Source organism: Panulirus ornatus, chromosome 46, assembly GCF_036320965.1.
Source record: "Panulirus ornatus isolate Po-2019 chromosome 46, ASM3632096v1, whole genome shotgun sequence".
NCBI classification, from domain to species: Eukaryota; Metazoa; Arthropoda; class Malacostraca; order Decapoda; family Palinuridae; genus Panulirus; species Panulirus ornatus.
In genome coordinates, this window is record NC_092269.1 from 24,479,786 (window position 1) to 24,499,973 (window position 20,188).

A 20,188-nucleotide genomic window follows, 5' to 3' on the forward strand; every position below is an offset into this window, starting at 1 on the left:
TTTCCACACATCTCTCTTACCCTTACGTTACTTACTCGATCAAACCACCTCACACCACACATTATCCTCAAACATCTCATTTCCAGCACATCCATCCTCCTGCGCACAACTCTATCCATAGCCCACGCCTCGCAACCATACAACATTGTTGGAACTACTATTCCTTCAAACATACCCATTTTTGCTTTCCGGGATAATGTTCTCGACTTCCACACATTTTTCAAGGCTCCCAAAATTTTCGCCCCCTCCCCCACCCTATGATCCACTTCCGCTTCCATGGTTCCATCCGCTGACAGATCCACTCCCAGATATCTAAAACACTTCACTTCCTCCAGTTTTTCACCATTCAAACTCACCTCCCAATTGACTTGACCCTCAACCCTACTGTACCTAATAACCTTGCTCTTATTCACATTTACTCTTAACTTTCTTCTTCCACACACTTTATCAAACTCCGTCACCAGCTTCTGCAGTTTCTCACATGAATCCGCCACCAGCGCTGTATCATCAGCGAACAACAACTGACTCACTTCCCAAGCTCTCTCATCCCCAACAGACTTCATACTTGCCCCTCTTTCCAAGACTCTTGCATTTACCTCCCTAACAACCCCATCCATAAACAAATTAAACAACCATGGAGACATCACACACCCCTGCCGCAAACCTACATTCACTGAGAACCAATCACTTTCCTCTCTTCCTACACGTACACATGCCTTACATCCTCGATAAAAACTTTTCACTGCTTCTAACAACTTGCCTCCCACACCATATATTCTTAATACCTTCCACAGAGCATCTCTATCAACTCTATCATATGCCTTCTCCAGATCCATAAATGCTACATACAAATCCATTTGCTTTTCTAAGTATTTCTCACATACATTCTTCAAAGCAAACACCTGATCCACACATCCTCTACCACTTCTGAAACCACACTGCTCTTCCCCAATCTGATGCTCTGTACATGCCTTCACCCTCTCAATCAATACCCTCCCATATAATTTACCAGGAATACTCAACAAACTTATACCTCTGTAATTTGAGCACTCACTCTTATCCCCTTTGCCTTTGTACAATGGCACTATGCACGCATTCCGCCAATCCTCAGGCACCTCACCATGAGTCATACATACATTAAATAACCTTACCAACCAGTCAACAATACAGTCACCCCCTTTTTTAATAAATTCCACAGCAATACCATCCAAACCTGCTGCCTTGCCGGCTTTCATCTTCCGCAAAGCTTTTACTACCTCTTCTCTGTTTACCAAATCATTTTCCCTAACCCTCTCACTTTGCACACCACCTCGACCAAAACACCCTATATCTGCCACTCTGTCATCAGACACATTCAACAAACCTTCAAAATACTCATTCCATCTCCTTCTCACATCACCACTACTTGTTATCACCTCCCCATTTACGCCCTTCACTGAAGTTCCCATTTGCTCCCTTGTCTTACGCACCCTATTTACCTCCTTCCAGAACATCTTTTTATTCTCCCTAAAATTTACTGATAGTCTCTCACCCCAACTCTCATTTGCCCTTTTTTTCACCTCTTGCACCTTTCTCTTGACCTCCTGTCTCTTTCTTTTATACTTCTCCCACTCAATTGCATTTTTTCCCTGCAAAAATCGTCCAAATGCCTCTCTCTTCTCTTTCACTAATACTCTTACTTCTTCATCCCACCACTCACTACCCTTTCTAAACAGCCCACCTCCCACTCTTCTCATGCCACAAGCATCTTTTGCGCAATCCATCACTGATTCCCTAAATACATCCCATTCCTCCCCCACTCCCCTTACTTCCATTGTTCTCACCTTTTTCCATTCTGTACACAGTCTCTCCTGATACTTCTTCACACAGGTCTCCTTCCCAAGCTCACTTACTCTCACCACCTTCTTCACCCCAACATTCACTCTTCTTTTCTGAAAACCCATACTAATCTTCACCTTAGCCTCCACAAGATAATGATCAGACATCCCTCCAGTTGCACCTCTCAGCACATTGACATCCAAAAGTCTCTCTTTCGCACGCCTGTCAATTAACACGTAATCCAATAATGCTCTCTGGCCATCTCTCCTACTTACATAAGTATACTTATGTATATATATATATATATATATATATATATATATATATATATATATATATATATATATATATATATATATATATATATATATATATATATATATATATATATATATATATATATATATATATATATATATATATATATATATATATACATATATATATATATATATATATATATATATATATATATATATATATATATATATATATATATATATATATATATATATATATATATATATATATATATATGGGGAGGTGATAACAAGTAGTGGTGATGTGAGAAGGAGATGGAGTGAGTATTTTGAAGATTTGTTGAATGTGTTTGATGATAGAGTGGCAGATATAGGGTGCTTTGGTGGAGGTGGTGTGCAAAGTGAGAGGGTTAGGGAAAATGATTTGGTAAACAGAGAAGAGGTAGTAAAAGTTTTGCGGAAGATGAAAGCCGGCAAGGCAGCAGGTTTGGATGGTATTTCAGTGGAATTTATTAAAAAAGGGGGTGACTGTATTATTGACTGGTTGGTAAGGTTATTTAATTTATGTATGACTCATGGTGAGGTGCCTGAGGATTGGCGGAATGCGTGCATAGTGCCATTGTACAAAGGCAAAGGGGATAAGAGTGAGTGCTCAAATTACAGAGGTATAAGTTTGTTGAGTATTCCTGGTAAATTATATGGGAGGGCATTGATTGAGAGGGTGAAGGCATGTACAGAGCATCAGATTGGGGAAGAGCAGTGTGGTTTCAGAAGTGGTAGTGGTATGTGAGAAATACTTAGAAAAGCAAATGGATTTGTATGTAGCATTTATGGATCTGGAGAAGGCATATGATAGAGTTGATAGAGATGCTCTGTGGAAGGTATTAAGAATATATGGTGTGGGAGACAAGTTGTTAGAAGCAGTGACAGGTTTTTATCGAGGATGTAAGGCATGTGTACGTGTAGGAAGAGAGGAAAGTGATTGGTTCTCAGTGAATGTAGGTTTGCGGCAGGGGTGTGTGATGTCTCCATGGTTGTTTAATTTGTTTATGGATGGGGTTGTTAGGGAGGTGAATGCAAGAGTTTTGGAAAGAGGGGCAAGTATGAAGTCTGTTGGGGATGAGAGAGCTTGGGAAGTGAGTCAGTTGTTGTTCGCTGATGATACAGCGCTGGTGGCTGATTCATGTGAGAAACTGCAAAAGCTGGTGACTGAGTTTGGTAAAGTGTGTGAAAGAAGAAAGTTAAGAGTAAATGTGAATAAGAGCAAGGTTATTAGGTACAGTAGGGTTGAGGGTCAAGTCAATTGGGAGGTAAGTTTGAATGGAGAAAAACTGGAGGAAGTAAAGTGCTTTAGATATCTGGGAGTGAATCTGGCAGTGGATGGAACCATGGAAGCGGAAGTGGATCATAGGGTGGGGGAGGGGGCGAAAATCCTGGGAGCCTTGAAGAATGTGTGGAAGTTGAGAACATTATCTCGGAAAGCAAAAATGGGTATGTTTGAAGGAATATTGGTTCCAACAATGTTGTATGGTTGCGAAGCGTGGGCTATGGATAGAGTTGTGCGCAGGAGGATGGATGTGCTGGAAATGAGATGTTTGAGGACAATGTGTGGTGTGAGGTGGTTTGATCGAGTAAGTAACGTAAGGGTGAGAGAGATATGTGGAAATAAAAAGAGTGTGGTTGAGAGAGCAGAAGAGGGTGTTTTGAAATGGTTTGGGCACATGTAGAGAATGAGTTAGGAAAGATTGACCATGAGGATATATGTGTCGGAGGTGGAGGGAACGAGGAGAAGTGGGAGACCAAATTGAAGGTGGAAAGATGGAGTGAAAAAGATTTTGTGTGATCGGGCCCTGAACATGCAGGTGGGTGAAAGGAGGGCAAGGAATTGAGTGAATTGGATCGATCAGGGCATGTGAAGCGTCTGGGGTAAACCATAGAAAGCTGTGTAGGTATGTATATTTGCCGGTGTGGACGTATGTATATACAAATGTATAGGGGTGGGTTGGGCCATTTCTTTCGTCTGTTTCCTTGCGCTACCTCGCAAACGCGGGAGACAGCGACAAAGCAAAAAAAAAAAAGAATATATATATATATATATATATATATATATATATATATATATATATATATATATATAGAGAGAGAGAGAGAGAGAGAGAGAGAGAGAGAGAGAGAGAGAGAGAGAGAGAGAGAGAGAGATGCTCTGTGGAAGGTATTAAGAATATATGGTGTGGGAGGCAAGTTGTTAGAAGCAGTGAAAAGTTTTTATCGAGGATGTAAGGCATGTGTACGTGTAGGAAGAGAGGAAAGTGATTGGTTCGCAGTGAATGTAGGTTTGCGGCAGGGGTGTGTGATGTCTCCATGGTTGTTTAATTTGTTTATGGATGGGGTTGTAAGGGAGGTAAATGCAAGAGTCCTGGAAAGAGGGGCAAGTATGAAGTCTGTTGGGGATGAGAGAGCTTGGGAAGTGAGTCAGTTGTTGTTCGCTGATGATACAGCGCTGGTGGCTGATTCATGTGAGAAACTGCAGAAGCTGGTGACTGAGTTTGGTAAAGTGTGTGGAAGAAGAAAGTTGAGAGTAAATGTGAATAAGAGCAAGGTTATTAGGTACAGTAGGGGTGAGGGTCAAGTCAATTGGGAGGTGAGTTTGAATGGAGAAAAACTGGAGGAAGTGAAGTGTTTTAGATATCTGGGAGTGGATCTGTCAGCGGATGGAACCATGGAAGCGGAAGTGGATCATAGGGTGGGGGAGGGGGCGAAAATTTTGGGAGCCTTGAAAAATGTGTGGAAGTCGAGAACACTATCTCGGAAAGCAAAAATGGGTATGTTTGAGGGAATAGTGGTTCCAACAATGTTGTATGGTTGCGAGGCGTGGGCTATGGATAGAGATGTGCGCAGGAGGATGGATGTGCTGGAAATGAGATGTTTGAGGACAATGTGTGGTGTGAGGTGGTTTGATCGAGTAAGTAACGTAAGGGTAAGAGAGATGTGTGGAAATAAAAAGAGCGTGGTTGAGAGAGCAGAAGAGGGTGTTTTGAAATGGTTTGGGCACATGGAGAGAATGAGTGAGGAGAGATTGACCAAGAGGATATATGTGTCGGAGGTGGAGGGAACGAGGAGAAGAGGGAGACCAAATTGGAGGTGGAAAGATGGAGTGAAAAAGATTTTGTGTGATCGGGGCCTGAACATGCAGGAGGGTGAAAGGAGGGCAAGAAATAGAGTGAATTGGAGTCATGTGGTATACAGGGGTTGACGTGCTGTCAGTGGATTGAAGCAAGGCATGTGAAGCGTCTGGGGTAAACCATGGAAAGCTGTGTAGGTATGTATATTTGCGTGTGTGGACGTGTGTATGTACATGTGTATGGGGGGGGGGGGGTTGGGCCATTTCTTTCGTCTGTTTCCTTGCGCTACCTCGCAAACGCGGGAGACAGCGACAAAGTATAAAAAAAAAAAAAAAAATATATATATATATATATTTATATATGTATATATATATATATATATATATATATATATATATATATATATATATATATATATATGTATATATATATATATATATATATATATATATATATATATATATGCTCAAAAATTTGCTATGACATGGGTAACCCTCTTTCACCTGCACTAAGTAATCTTTACTTGTGATTATTTGAAAGAAAATTAATATTGTATATCTTACCTTGTACTTCAATTTGGTTTAGGTATGTAGATGATGTTCTTTGTGTTTGGCCAAAAAATGAAAATTTACAAACATTTCTCCCCTTACTTAAGAATTTGATACCTTCAATCAAATTTACCGTAGAAAATGAAATTAATAGTACGTACCATTTTTGATTTGCCGATCCATAGGCAAGGAAACAAGTTTAAGTTTAGCATATACAGAAAACCTACCAATTTAAGCTCATATGTCCATTATTACTCATCTCAACATGACAGAGTTAAATCATCATTTTACTTTATGCTCCTTAGAGCATTACGTCTCTGCAGTCCAGAGTATATTGATGATGAGTTTGACAAGATATATTCTATTGGGTCTAAGCTAAAGTACCCTAGATCTTTCAATGAAAAATCCCTAAAGTTAGCAAAGAAATCATTTTATAGAGTTGAACCCAAACCACCCATTTACACCAAAAATCTTTTAGTTCTCCGTTTTAATAATAATTCTACCATCAAACCGATGTCCTTGACACTCTCACTTCGCACACCACCCCGACCCAAAACTATATCTGCCATTCTATCATCAAACACATTCAATAAAACTTCAAAATACTCACTCCATCTCCTTCTCACTTCACCACTACTTGGTATTATCTTCCCATTTGCCCCCTTCACCGATGTTCTAATCTGTTCTTTTGTCTTACGCACTCTATTTATCTCCTTCCAAAACGTCTTTTATTCTCCCTAAAATTTAATGATACTCTCTCACCCCAACTCCCATTCGCCCTCTTTCTTACCTCTTGCACATTTCTCTTGATCTCCTGCCGCTTTCTGTTATACATTTCCCAGTCACTTGCACTACTTACATGAAAAAATCGTCCAAACGCCTCCTTCTTTTCATTTACTAACAATCTTACTTCTTCATCCCACTATTCAATACCCTTTCAAATCTGCCCACTTCCCACCATCTTTTGCGCTAGTCATCACTGCTTCCCTAAATACATCCTATTCCTCCCCAAACCCTCATAAGTCATTTGATCTCACCTTTAGCCCTTCTGCACTCAATGTCTCCTGATACTTCCTCTCAAAAGTCTATTTCCAAGCTCCCATACTCTTAGCACTCTCTTCACCCCAATATTCTATCTTTTCTGAGAACTTCTGCAAATCTTCACCTCCGCCTCCACAAGATAGCGATCAGACATCCCTCCACCTGCCCCTCTGAGCACATTAACTTCCAAAAGTCTTTCTTTCACTCGCCTATCAATTAACACGTAATCCAATAACGCCCTCTTGCCATCTGTCCTACTCATATATGTAAACCTATGTATACCTCGCTTTTAAAATAGGCATTCCAAATCACCAGTCCCTTTTTAGCACACAAATCCACAGGCTCCTCACCATTTCATTTACAACACTGAACACCCCATGTACGCCAGTTATACCCTCAACTGCCACTTTACTCACCTTTCCATTCAAATCACCCATCACTATAACCCGGTCTCGTGCATCAAAGCTGCTAAAACACTCACTCAGCTGCTTCCAAAACACTTGCCTCTCATGATCTTTCTTCTCTTGACCAGGTTCATAGGCACCAAAAATCACCCATCTCTTTCCATCCACTTACAGTTTTACCCATATCAATCTAGAGTTTACTTTCTTACACGCTATCGCATACTCCCACAACTGCTTCAGGAGTAGTGCTGTTCCTTCCTTTCCTTTTGTCCTCTCAGCAACCCATAACTTTACTCTCAAGACATTCCCAAAACAAGAGACTCTTCCCTTTACACTTAAGCTTCGTTCCACTCAGAGCCAAAATATCTAGGTTTCTTTCCTCAAACATACTACCTACCCCTCCTTCTTTCTCATCTTTGTTACATCTACACACATTTAGACATTCCAGTCTGATCCTTCGAGGAGGAAGAACACTCCCCGTATGACTCCTTCTTCTGTGGAATGTATTAAGATTATAAGGTGTGGGAGGTAAGATGTTAGAAGCAGTGAAAAGTTTCTATCAAGGATATAAGGCATGTGTACGAGTAGGAAGAGAGGTAGGAGATTGGATCCCAGTGAATGTCGGTTTGCGGCAGGGATGTGTGATGTCTGCATGGTTGTTTAATTTATTTATGGATTGGGTTGTTAGGGAGGTGAATGCAAAAGTTTTGGAGAGAGGGGCAAGTATGCAGCCTGCTGTGGATGAAAGGGCTTGGAAAGTGAGTTAGTTGTTGTTGGCTGGTGATGCAGCGTTGGTGGCTGATGCGGATGAGAAACTTCAGAAGTTGGAGACTGAGATTAGTAAAGTGTGTGAAAGAAGAGAGCTGAGAATAAATGTGAATAAGAGCAAGGTTATTAGGTTCAGTAGGGTTGAGGGACAAGATAATTGGGAGGTAAGTTTGAATATAAAAAAAATGGAGGAACTGAAGTGTTTTAGATATCTGGGAGTGGGTTCAGCAGCGGATGGAACCATGGAAGCGGAAGTGAATCATAGTGTCGGGGAGGGCGCGAAGGTACTGGGAGCGTTGAAGAATATGTGGAAGCCGAGAATGTTATCTCGGAGAGCAAAAATGGGTATATCTTAAGGAATAGTGGTCCCATTAATGTTATATGGTTGCGAGGCATGGGTGCGTTTAAAAATGAGATGTTTCAGGAGAGTATGTGGTGTGAGGTGGTTTGATCGAGTAAGCAATGAAAGGGTGAGAGAGATGGGTGATAATAGAAATATTGAGGTTGAGAGAGCAGAAGAGGGTGTATTGAAATGGTTTGGCCACAGAGAGAGAATGAGTGAGGAAAGAATGACAAAGAGGATACATGCGTAACAGGTGGAGGAAAGGAGGAGAGGTGGGAGATCAAATTGGAGGTGGAAGAATGGAGTGAAAAAGATTTCGAGCGATCAGGGCCTGAACATGCAGGAGGGTGAAAGGCGTGCAAGGAATAGAGTGAATTAGAACGAAATGGTATACCGGGGTCATCGTGCTGTCAATGGATTAAATCAAGGCATGTGAAGCGTCTTCGGTAACCATGGACTCTTTTGTGGGGCCTGGATGTGGAAAGGGAAATGTGGTTCTGGTGCACTACACATGACAGGAAAAGATTGAGTTGAACGAATGTGGCCTTTATTGTCTTTTCCTAGCGCTAGCTCGCTCGCATCATTGGGGGGAGGGTAGCCGTTTTATATGTGGCGGGGTGGCGACAGGAATAGATGGGGGCAGCAAGTATGACTGTGTGCATATTTATATATATATATATGTATATATATATATATATATATATATATATATATATATATATATATATATATATATATATATATATATATATATATATATGGAAGCGGAAGTGAATCATAGGGTGGGGGAGGGGGCGAAAATTCTGGGAGCCTTGAAGAATGTGTGGAAGTCGAGAACATTATCTCGGAAAGCAAAAATGGATATGTTTGAAGGAATAGTGGTTCCAACAATGTTGTATGGTTGCGAGGCGTGGGCTATGGATAGACTTGTGCGCAGGAGGATGGATGTGCTGGAAATGAGATGTTTGAGGACAATGTGTGGTGTGAGGTGGTTTGATCGAGTAAGTAACGTAAGGGTAAGAGAGATGTGTAGAAATAAAAAGAGCGTGGTTGAGAGAGCAGAAGAGGATGTTTTGAAATGGTTTGGGCACATGGAGAGAATGAGTGAGGAAAGATTGACCAAGAGGATATATGTGTCGGAGGTGGAGGGAACGAGGAGAAGAGGGAGACCAAATTTGAGGTGGAAAGATGGAGTGAAAAAGATTTTGTGTGATCGGGGCTGAACATGCAGGAGGGTGAAAGGAGGGCAAGGAATAGAGTGAATTGGAGCGATGTGGTATACCGGGGTTGACGTGCTATCAGTGGATTGAATCAAGGCATGTGAAGCGTCTGGGGTAAACCATGGAAAGCTGTGTAGGTATGTATATTTGCGTGTGTGGACGTATGGATATACATGTGTATGGGGGTGGGTTGGGCCATTTCTTTCGTCTGTTTCCTTGCGCTACCTCGCAAACGCGGGAAACAGCGACAAAGCAAAAAAAGAATATATATATATATATATATATATATATATATATATATATATATATATATATATATACATATATATATATATATATATATATATAGGGGAGAAAGAATACTTCCCACGTATTCCCTGCGTGTCGTAGAAGGCGACTAAAAGGGAAGGGAGTGTGGGGCTGGAAATCCTCCCCTCTCGTTTTTTTTTTTTTTTTTTTTTTTTTTCCAAAAAAGAAGGAACAGAGAAGGGGGCCAGGTGAGGATATTCTCTCTAAGGCCCAGTCCTCTGTTCTTAACGCTACCTCGCTAACGCGGGAAATGGCGAATAGTTTGAAAAAAAAAAAAAAAAAAAAATATATATATATATATATATATATATATATATATATATATATATATATATATATATATATATATATATATATATATTAAGAATATATGGTGTGGGAGGCAAGTTGTTAGAAGCAGTCAAAAAGTTTTTTTCGAGGATGTAAGGCATGTGTACGTGTAGGAAGAGAGGAAAGTGATTGGTTCTCAGTGAATGTAGGTTTGCGGCAGGGGTGTGTGATGCCTCCATGGTTGTTTAATTTGTTTATGGGTGGGGTTGTTAGGTAGGTGAATGCAAGAGTTTTGGAAAGAGGGGAAAGTATGAAGTCTGTTGGGGATGAGAGAGCTTGGGAAGTGAGTCAGTTGTTGTTCGCTGATGATACAGCGCTGGTGGCTGATTCATGTGAGAAACTGCAGAAGCTGGTGACTGAGTTTGGTAAAGTGTGTGAAAGAAGAAAGTTAAGAGTAAATGTGAGTAAGAGCAAGGTTATTAGGTACAGTAGGGTTGAGGGTCAAGTCAAATGGGAGGTAAGTTTGAATGGAGAATAACTGGAGGAAGTAAAGTGTTTTAGATATCTGGAAGTGGATCTGGCAGCGGATGGAACCATGGAAGCGGAAGTGAATCATAGGGTGGGGGAGGGGCCGAAAATTCTGGGAGCCTTGAAGAATGTGTGGAAGTCGAGAACATTATCTCGGAAAAGCAAAAATGGGTATGTTTCAAGGAATAGTGGTTCCAACAATGTTGTATGGTTGCGAGGCGTGGGCTATGGATAGAGTTGTGCGCAGGAGGATGGATGTGCTGGAAATGAGATGTTTGAGGACAATGTGTGGTGTGAGGTGGTTTGATCGAGTAAGTAACGTAAGGGAAAGAGAGATGTGTGGAAACAAAAAGAGCGTGGTTGAGAGAGCAGAAGAGGGTATTTTGAAATGGTTTGGGCACATGGAGAGAATGAGTGAGGAAAGATTGACGAAGAGGATATATGTGTCGGAGGTGGAGGGAACGAGGAGAAGTGGGAGACCAAATTGTAGGTGGAAAGATGGAGTGAAAAAGATTTTGTGTGATCGGGGCCTGAACATGCAGGAGGGTGAAAGGAGGGCAAGGAATAGAGTGAAATGGATCGATGTGGTATACCGGGTTTGACGTGCTGTCAGTGGATTCAATCAGGGCTTGTGAAGCGTCTGGGGTAAACCATGGAAAGCTGTGTAGGTATGTATATTTGCGTGTGTGGACGTATGTATATACATATGTATGGGGGTGGGTTGGGCCATTTCTTTCGTCTGTTTCTTTGCGCTACCTCGCAAACGCGGGAGACAGCGACAAAGCAAAAAAAAAAAAAAAAAAAAATATATATATATATATATATATATATATATATATATATATATATATATATATATATATATATATGTATATATATATATACATATATATGTATATATACATATATATATATATATATATTTATATATATATATATATATATATATATATATATATATATATATATTTATATATTTATTTATTTTGCTTTGTCGCTGTCTCCCGCGTTTGCGAGGTAGCGCAAGGAAACAGACGAAAGAAATGGCCCAACCCACCCCCATACACATTTATATGCATACACGTCTACACACGCAAATATACATACCTATACATCTCAATGCACACATATATATACACACACAGACACATATATATATATACCCATGCACACAATTCACACTGTCTACCTTTATTCATTCCCATCGCCACCTCGCCACACATGGAATACCATCCCCCTCCCCCATCATGTGTGCGAGGTAGCGCTAGGAAAAGACAACAAAGGCCCCATTCGTTCACACTCAGTCTCTAGCTGTCATGCAGTAATGCCCGAAACCACAGCTCCCTTTCCACATCCAGGCCCCACACAACTTTCCATGGTTTACCCCAGACGCTTCACATGCCCTGATACAATCCACTGACACCACGTCAACCCCGGTATACCACATCGATCTAATTCACTCTATTCCTTACCCGCCTTTCACCCCCCTGCATGTTCAGGCCCCGATCACTCAAAATCTTTTTTACTCCATCTTTCCACCTCCAATTTGGTCTCCCACCTCTCCTCGTTCCCTCCACCTCCGACACATATATCCTCTTGGTCAATCTTTCCCCACTCATTCTCTCCATGTGACCAAACCATTTCAAAACACCCTCTTCTGCTCTCTCAACCACGCTCTTTTTATTTCCACACATCTACCTTACCCTTACGTTACTTACTCGATCAAACCACCTCACACCACACATTGTACTCAAACATCTCATTTCCTGCACATCCACCCTACTGTGCACAACTCAATCCATAGTCCACGCCTCGCAACCATACAACATTGTTGGATAAACTATTCCTTCAAACATACCCATTTTTGCTTTCCGAGATAATGTTCTCGACTTCCATACATTCTTCAAGGATCCCAGGATTTTCGCCCCCTCCCCCACCCTATGATTCACTTCCGCTTCCATGATTGAATCCGCTGCCAGATCCACTCCCAGATATCTAAAACACTTTACTTCCTCCAGTTTTTCTCCATTCAAACTTACCTCCCAATTGACTTGACCCTCAACCGTACTGTAACTAATAACTTTGCTCTTATTCACATTTAATCTTAACTTTCTTCTTTCACACACTTTACCAAACTCAGTCACCAGCTTCTGCAGTTTCTCACATGAATCAGCCACCAGCGCTGTATCATCAGCGAAAAACAACTGACTCACTTCCCAACCTCTCTCATCCACAAGTGACTTCATACTTGCCCCTCTTTCCTAAACTTTTGCATTCACCTCCCTAACAATCCCATCCATAAACAAATTAAACAACCATGGAGACATCATACACCCCTGCCGCAAACCTATATTCACTGAGAATCAATCACTTTCCTCTCTTCCTACACGTATACATGCCTTACATCCTCGATAAAAACTTTTCACTGCTTCTAACAACTTGCCTCCAACACCATATATTCTTAATACCTTCCACAGAGCACCTCTATCAACTCTATCATATGCCTTCTCCAGATCCATAAATGCTACATACAAATCCATTTCCTTTTCAAAGCAAACACCTGATCAAAACATCCTCTACCACTTCTGAAACCACACTGCTCTTCCCCAATCTGATGCTCTGTACATGCCTTCACCCTCTCAATCAATACCCTTCCATATAATTTACCAACAATACTCAACAAACTTATACCTCTGTAATTTGAGCACTCACTCTTATCCCCTTTGCCTTTGTACAATGGCACTATGCATGCATTCCGCCAATCCTCAGGCACCTCACCATGAGTCATACATACATTAAGTAACCTTACCAACCAGTCGACAATACAGTCACCCCTTTTTTAATAGATTCCACTGCAATACCATCCAAACCTGCTGCCTTGCCGACTTTCATCTTCCGCAAAGCTTTTACTACCTCGTCTCTGTTTACCAAATCATTTTCCCTAACCCTCTCACTTTGCACACCACCTCGACCAAAACACTATATCTGCCACTCTATCATCAAACACATTCAACAAACCTTCAAAACACTCACTTCATCTCCTTCTCACATCACCACTACTTGTTATCACCTCCAAATTAGCGCCCTTCACTGAAGTTCCCATTTGCTCCCTTGTCTTACGCACTTTATTTACCTCCTTCCAAAACATCTTTTTATTCTCCCTAAAATTTAATGATACTCTCTCACACCAACTCTCATTTACCCTCTTTTTCACCTCTTGCACCTTTCTCTTGACCTCCTGTCTCTTTGTTTTAAACATCTCACACTCAATTGCATTTTATCTCTGCAAAAATCGTCCAAATGCCTCTCTCTTCTCTTTCACTAATAATCTTACTTCTTCATCCCACCACTCACTACCCTTTCTAATCAACCCACCTCCCACGCTTCTCATGCCACAAGCATCTTTTGCGCAATCCATCACTGATTCCCTAAATACATCCCATTCCTCCCCTTACTTCCATTATTCTCACCTTTTTCCATTCTGTACTTAGTCTCTCCTGGTACTTCCTCACACAAGTCTCCTTCCCAAGCTCACTTACTCTCATCACTCTCTTCACCCCAACATTCACTCTTCTTTTCTGAAAACCCATACAAATCTTCACCTTAGCCTCCACAAGATAATGATCAGACATCCCTCCAGTTGCACCTCTCAGCACATTAACATCCAAAAGTCTCTCATTCGCGCGCCTGTCAATTAACACGTAATCCAATAACGCTCTCTGGCCATCTCTCCTACTTACATACGTATACTTATGTATATCTCGCTTTTTAAACCAGGTATTCCCAATCACTAGTCCTTTTTCAGCACATAAATCTACAAGCTCTTCACCATTTCCATTTACAATACTGAACATCCCATGTATACCAATTATTCCCTAAACTGCTACATTACTCACCTTTCCATTCAAATCACCCGTTACTATAACCCGGTCTTATGCATCAAAACCACTAACACACTCATTGAGCTGCTCCCAAAACACTTGCCTCTCATGATCTTTCTTCTCATGCGCAGGTGCATATGCACCAATAATCACCCATCTCTCCCCATCAACTTTCAGTTTTACCCATATTAATCGAGAATTTACTTTCTTACATTCTATCACATACTCCCAAAACTTCTTTTTCAGGAGTACTGCTACTCCTTCCCTTGCTCTTGTCCTCTCACTAACCCCTGACTTTACTCCCCAGACATTCCCAAACCACTCTTCCCATTTACCCTTGAGCTTCGTTTCACTCAGTGCCAAAACATATATATATGTATATATATATATATATATATATATATATATATATATATATATATATATATATATATATATATATATATATATATATATATATATGTATATATATAAGAGTAAATGTGAATAAGAGCAAGGTTATTAGGTACAGTAGGGTTGAGGGTCAAGTCAATTGGGAGGTGAGTTTGAATGGAGAAAAACTGGAGGAAGTGAAGTGTTTTAGATATCTGGGAGTGGATCTGGCAGCGGATGGAACCATGGAAGCGGAAGTGGATCATAGGGTGGGGGAGGGGGCGAAAATTCTGGGAGCCTTGAAGAATATGTGGAAGTCGAGAACATTATCTCGGAAAGCAAAAATGGGTATGTTTGAAGGAATAGTGGTTCTAACAATGTTGTATGGTTGCGAGGCGTGGGCTATGGATAGAGTTGTTCGCAGGAGGATGGATGTGCTGGAAATGAGATGTTTGAGGACAATGTGTGGTGTGAGGTGGTTTGATCGAGTGAGTAACGTAAGGGTAAGAGAGATGTGTGGAAATAAAAAGAGCGTGGTTGAGAAAGCAGAAGAGGGTGTTTTGAAGTGGTTTGGGCACATGGAGAGAATGAGTGAGGAAAGATTGACGAAGAGGATATATGTGTCGGAGGTGGAGGGAACGAGGAGAAGACTAAAACCAAATTGGAGGTGGAAAGATGGAGTGAAAAAGATTTTGTGTGATCGGGGCCTGAACATGCAGGAGGTTGAAAGGAGGGCAAGGAATAGAGTGATTTGGAGCGATGTGGTATACCGGGGTTGACGTGCTGTCAGTGGATTGAATCAAGGCATGTGAAGCGTCTGGGGTAAACCATGGAAAGCTGTGTAGGTATGTATATTTGCGTCTGTGGACGTATGTATATACATGTGTATGGGGGGGGGGGGTTGGGCCATTTCTTTCGTCTGTTTCCTTACGCTACCTCGCAAAAGCGGGAGACAGCGACAAAGTATAATAAAAAAGTAATATATATATATATATATATATATATATATATATATATATATATATATTTTCTTTCTTTCTTTCTTGTAAACTATTCGTCATTTCCCGCATTAGCAAAGTAGAGTTAAGAACAGAGGACTGGGCTTCTGAGGGAATATCCTCACCTGGCCCCCTTCTCCGTTCCTTCCTTAGGAAAATAAAAAAAAACAAGAGGGAAGGATTTCCAGCCCACCGCTCCCTCCCCTTTTAGTCGCATCCTACGACACGCAGGGAGTTCGTGGGAAGTATTCTTTCTTCCCTCTCCCCAGGGATAATATATATATATATATATATATATATATATATATATATATATATATATATATATATATATATATATATATATATATATATATATATATATATATATATATGTATATATATATATATATATATATATATATATTTTTTTTTTTTCTTGCTTTGTCGCTGCCTCTCGCGTTTGCGAGGTAGCGCAAGGAAACAGACGAAAGAAATGGCCCAACCCACCCCCATACACATGTATATACATACGTCCACACACGCAGATATACATACCTACACAGCTTTCCATGGTTTACCCAAGACGCTTCACATGCCTTGATTCAATCCACTGACACCACGTCAACCCCGGTATACCACATCGCTCCAATTCACTCTATTCCTTGCCCTCCTTTCACCCTCCTGCATGTTCAGGCGCCGATCACACAAAATCTTTTTCACTCCATCTTTCCACCGCCAATTTGGTCTCCCTCTTCTCCTAGTTCCCTCCACCGCCGACACATATATCCTCTTGGTCAATCTTTCCTCACTCATTCTCTCCATGTGCCCAAACCATTTCAAAACACCCTCTTCTGCTCTCTCAACCACGCTCTTTTTATTTCCACACATCTCTCTTACCCTTACGTTACTTACTCGATCAAACCACCTCACACCACACATTGTCCTCAAACATCTCATTTCCAGCACATCAATCCTACTGCGCACATCTCTATCCATAGCCCACGCCTCGCAACCATACAACATCGTTGGAACCACTATTCCTTCAAACATACCCATTTTTGCTTTCCGAGATAATGTTCTCGACTTCCACACATTCTTCAAGGCTCCCAGAATTTTCGCCCCCTCCCCCACCCTATGATCCACTTCCGCTTCCATGGTTCCATCCGCTGCCAGATCCACTCCCAGATATCTAAAACACTTCACTTCCTCCAGTTTTTCTCCATTCAAACTGACCTCCCAATTGACTTGACCCTCAACCCTACTGTACCTAATAACCTTGCTCTTTTTCACATTTACTCTTAACTTTCTTCTTCCACACACTTTACCAAACTCAGTCACCAGCTTCTGCAGTTTCTCACATGAATCAGCCACCAGCGCTGTATCATCAGCGGACAAAAACTGACTCACTTCCCAAGCTCTCTCATCCCCAACAGACTTCATACTTGCCCCTCTTTCCAAAACTCTTGCATTTACCTCCCTAACAACCCCACCCATAAACAAATTAAACAACCATGGAGACATCACACACCCCTGCCGCAAACCTACATTCACTGAGAACCAATCACTTTCCTCTCTTCCTACACGTACACATGCCTTACATCCTCGATAAAAACTTTTCACTGCTTCTAACAACTTGCCTCCCACACCATATGTTCTTAGTACATTCCACAGAGCATCTCTATCAACTCTATCATATGCCTTCTCCAGATCCATAAATGCTACATACAAATCCATTTCCTTTTCTAAGTGTTTCTCACATACATTCTTCAAAGCAAACACCTGATCCACACATCCTCTACCACTTCTGAAACCACACTGCTCTTCCCCAATCTGATGCTCTGTACATGCCTTCACCCTCTCAATCAATATCCTCCCATATAATTTACCAGGAATACTCAACAAACTTATACCTCTGTAATTTGAGCACTCACTCTTATCCCCTTTGCCTTTGTACAATGGCACTATGCACGCATTCCGCCAATCCTCAGGCACCTCACCATGAGTCATACATACATTAAATAACCTTACCAACCAGTCAACAATACAGTCACCCCTTTTTTAATAAATTCCACTGCAATACCATCCAAACCTGCTGCCTTGCCGGCTTTCATCATCCGCAAAGCTTTTATTACCTCTTCTCTGTTTACCATATCATTTTCCCTAACCCTCTCACTTTGCACACCACCTCGACCAAAACACCCTATATCTGCCACTCTATCATCAAACACATTCAACAAACCTTCAAAATACTCACTTCATCTCCTTCTCACATCACCACTACTTGTTATCACCTCCCCATTTGCGCCCTTCACTGAAGTTCCCATTTGCTCCCTTGTCTTCCGCACTTTATTTACCTCCTTCCAGAACATCTTCTTATTCTCCCTAAAATTTAATGATACTCTCTCACCCCAACTCTCATTTGCCCTTTTTTTCACCTCTTGCACCTTTCTCTTGACCTCCTGTCTCTTTCTTTTATACATCTCCCACTCAATTGCATTTTTTCCCTGCAAAAATCGTCCAAATGCCTCTCTCTTCTCTTTCACTAATACACTTACTTCTTCATCCCACCACTCACTACCCTTTCTAATCAACCCACCTCCCACTCTTCTCATGCCACAAGCATCTTTTGCGCAATCCATCACTGATTTCCTAAATACATCCCATTCCTTCCCCACTCCCCTTATTTTCATTGTTCTCACCTTTTTCCATTCTGTACTCAGTCTCTCCTGGTACTTCCTCACACAAGTCTCCTTCTCAAGCTCACTTACTCTCACTACCCTCTTCACCCCAACATTCACTCTTCTTTTCTGAAAACCCTTACAAATCTTCACCTTAGCCTCCACAAGATAATGATCAGACATCCCTCCAGTTGCACCTCTCAGCACATTAACATCCAAAAGTCTATCTTTTGCGCGCCTGTCAATTAACACGTAATCCAATAACGCTCTCTGGCCATCTCTCCTACTTACATAAGTATACTTATATATATATATATATATATATATATATATATATATATATATATATATATGAGTGAATTGGATCGATATGGTATACCGGGGTTGACGTGCTGTCAGTGGATTCAATCAGTGCATGTGAAGCGTTTGGGTAAACCATGGAACGCTGTGTAGGTATTGTATATTTGCGTGTGTGGACGTATGTATATACATGTGTATGGGGGTGGGTTGGGCCATTTCTTTCGTCTGTTTCCTTGCGCTACCTCGCAAACGCGGGAGACAGCGACAAAGCAAAAAAAAAAAAAAAAAAAAAAAATATATATATATATATATATATATATATATATATATATATATATATATATATATATATATATATATATATATATATATATATATATCTTTCTTTCAAACTATTTTTCATTTCCCGCATTAGCAAGGTAGCGTTCAGAACAGAGGATTGGGCTTCTGAGGGAATATCCTCACCTGGCCCCTTCTCTGTTCCTTCTTTTGGAAAATAAAGATAAAAAACAAAACAAGAGGGGAGGATTTCCAGCCCCCCGCTCCCTCCCCTTTTAGTCGCCTTCTACGACACGCAGGGAATACGTGGGAAGTATTCTTTCTCCCCTATCCCCATGGATATATATATATATATATATATATATATATATATATATATATATATATATATATCTTTTTCTTTCTTTCATACTATTCGCCATTTCCCGCATTAGCGAGGTAGCGTTAAGAACAGAGGACTGGGCCTTAGAGGGAATATCCTCACCTGACCCCCTTCTCTGTTCCTTCTTTTGGAAAATTAAAAAAAAAAAACGAGAGGGGAGGATTTCCAGCCACCCGCTCCCTCCCCTTTTAGTCGCCTTCTACGACACGCAGGGAATACGTGGGAAGTATTCTTTCTCCCCTATCCCCAGGGATAATATATATATATATATATATATATATATATATATATATATATATATATATATATATATATATATATACGAACGAAATGCATATGAACGAGAACTTTCATAGACGATACAAATCTCCAACAGCCAGGATCAAACCCGTGACCCCTGTGCAACAGGTGGGAGTGCTACAGCTAGGCTATGATCTCCCGTAATAGGGAAATGACTATTCGAATGAACGGTGTAGACCTCGATGCTCACCGACGTGAGACGAAGGGTATTCGAGTGCATAGAATTCGAATATTCATTTCCCCATTAGTCGATATCATAGCCGAGCGGTAGCGCACCCGAAAGTTGCCCAAGGGCCCCGGGCTAAATCCTGGCCGTTGTAGGTTTTTATAGTATATATATATATATATATATATATATTTATGTATATATATATATATATATATA

General features: G+C 40.8%; 1 protein-coding gene across 1 annotated transcript in view; it reads right to left on the reverse strand.

Annotated features, from left to right (window-relative positions):
* The window catches only part of LOC139763335 (glutamate receptor-like), a 767,617-nt gene that overhangs the window by 705,308 nt on the left and 42,121 nt on the right, over nt 1-20,188 (reverse strand). The window lies entirely within an intron of this gene.